Here is a 2,802-nt window from a genome sequence, read left to right on the forward strand (position 1 = left end):
ACAGTTACTGTGGCTCAGGCAGTGAGGAGGAACTGGTTAAACCATGGTAACTTACACAGAAAGTTTGAGCCCTAAGAGAAGAGAGAATCAATGGATACAGACAGGGGACTGGTAAGAATGTTAGCTTCACAAAAATAAGTAATAGATTTCATGGCCAAAGTGGGGCATTTTGATAACAAATGCAACCCTGCAGAAGAGTTCTGCGGGTTCCGCAATAAATTAAAGGGAGTTTTTTCAGAAAATGAAGCATTTCTTGAAAAATACTTATATGCATTTTGTAAAATATTCCCAAAGCACCCAAAACTTTGACAGAGCTGCCAAAATGGCATTGCCTTCTAATTCTACTGCAATAACATCGCACATGGAAAGGAATAACAACTATAGATTCTGACTAGTGCCCATGACTAACAACTACAACAGCAGCATCAGAGGATCACTGATAAAATTTCTTATCAGTTACAGGGAAGCTATCAAGATTCTGACTGTGGCCAACTGACTTACAGTCAAATTTGGTCATGAACTGATTTTATTGTATAATGATTATTCAGCTAGAGGGATAGAATCTGATTTTCCATTTGCTGCTATCCCACACATGCAGATGTGTGTTGGCTCCTCACTTACCCTAGTGGTGCAAGCTTTTGGTTTTAAAGACAATACTGGTTGTGATGTATTTGATCTCTATGGTGTTTTGAACGGAAGATGTTTCTGTCCTTTCAGGCCTCCTCTATGGCAAGTAGAAGTGCTAACTGCTTGTGGGAGTGCTGATTAGAGCAATTATAACTTCATGTACCTGTTGAGGCAACGAAACTCCCGAGGCATTAACTGCTATTTACGTGTCTTATTTGTTATGCTCACATTTTTATGCTTCTGTCAGGAATGATCAATCAGACATATCGGTAATGCAGAGGTGAAGGACTCCCTTATTGTTATTCTTAACAGCAGAGTTTCCTTGTAGTTTGCAATGAGTGAGGGGTAAATCCTGAAGTGCAATGGTTCAGTTCAGCTGAACGTACCTAAACCAGGTGTATGTGAAACTTAACTGCCACCCTTTAGCTTGTTACTTTCACAACACAATTCTGTAATTACTGACTCCAGAAGCAACATAACAGATGTTCTTGTGATATTTCAATACCATTGGAATTAGGAGAGGTAAGAAATTCAGAGGTGTATGACAGCTTTGAAAATATCTGTTTCAGTATGAGTTTAACTCAAAATGAGATTGGTTTTGCCATCCCTAGGCAAAAAAGACATGGACTAGACACCAGAGGAAAAATTGGGGGAGGGCCATGATGGTCAGGATTATTCAATTCAGAAGTAATAGCATTTCTTAAAGAAAAATGGTGCTGTTTGGAACAGTTCAGATGGACGCAGAGAAGCAGAGGAATAGCTAGCATAGTAGTTGACCAGAAAATTGAATTTCCAGAACATTTTTTAAAATAAATTCTCATCTTCAACTAGGACAAGAAGACAGAAGTTCCAGATTGTTAAGAGGAGCTAAACTATTAACGAATAAATACAACTAATTCAAGGATAAAGCAAAAATGTTATTATTATTTTCTAATTACCTTCATTTCCTGACTTTCACCACTGAAATGGGGAAAGACAGACACTCAGGAATCCATGAAACTGCAAGAATTTGCAGTTCCAGGTTCCCTACTTGGGAGGCAGCTGAGAGGTTCAGACAGCAAGCTAAGAAAAACCGGGCAGGTTTCATAATTTTTACACGAAATCAGCAAGCTCTTATACAAATTTTGCTTCTTTGTTCTTTTGTACCTCACAATGGGAATCTCTTTCACCTTAAAATACCTATGGAATAGGCATAAATGGAGTAGTTCCTCATGTGGCTTATGAAGCAACCAATCAAGCCACCACCTACTTTTCTTCATTGCTTCTAGAAGAGGCTAAAACCTCTAACAAACTCAAATTAGAATAAGGCATTCAGATTTGCTGGAATAACCTCTTTCTCTAATTTTAGGGGCCTCACTGGAAGAAGGACATCAACAAAGAACAAAACTGTCCAAAGAAGGGGAACAAATATGCAATGCAGGGTTGAATGCAATCACTGGGATCCACCTGGCAAACCGTCACTCCTCCAGCGGTGCAGCAGACCAGGCGTATGAACAGGAGAAGATGGGAAAGTGGTTGGAGCTAACCTGTTTCTTTTTTTATTTGCAACAGATTAGGACTAGGAAACCACAAGAGGTCAGTTTCAGTGCTATGAGAAGCATGTCTCACTTGAGGAATGGTAAATTGCGGCATGTTATCTCAGCCCCTTACAACTGCCTGGCTAATCCTTGATCACTGCACATAGATCTACAGGACTGAGTTTAGAAACTTAGAAGACATGGCATTCAAGCTTGGGAAAGCAAAACTTAAAAAAAAAAAAAAAATTCTATTAGCAAGAATAAGTGAAAAATATGGTTAAAACTATCCAGGAGCTCATGATTTTCTTAATACTTAATATAAAACTGACACTGAAGTTATAGGGCTATAAATATAAAGCAAACAAAGAAACAAAGACACATTTATGCTGTATGCTGTTCACCTGTGGAATTCATTATCACAGAAGGTCAGAAGTGTTAAACTGTGGATTTTTAAAGATCTGGATAGTGACCATGCATAATGGTCACATCCATAATGATGTGATATGTCACATCCATAATGATGTGACACCAAGTTAACAATTTATTCTACCTCAAAAATTTTGGCATCATCTGATTGCCTACCAGGTAAATTTTTTCCCTTGTGCCGCAGTGATGTGAAACTGTAGTCACACCCTTTTTGGAATGTTTTCTGTCTCCC

This window comes from Pygoscelis adeliae, unplaced genomic scaffold (assembly GCF_000699105.1).
Source record: "Pygoscelis adeliae isolate BGI_AS28 unplaced genomic scaffold, ASM69910v1 Scaffold6, whole genome shotgun sequence".
In the NCBI taxonomy this organism is placed as follows: domain Eukaryota; kingdom Metazoa; phylum Chordata; class Aves; order Sphenisciformes; family Spheniscidae; genus Pygoscelis; species Pygoscelis adeliae.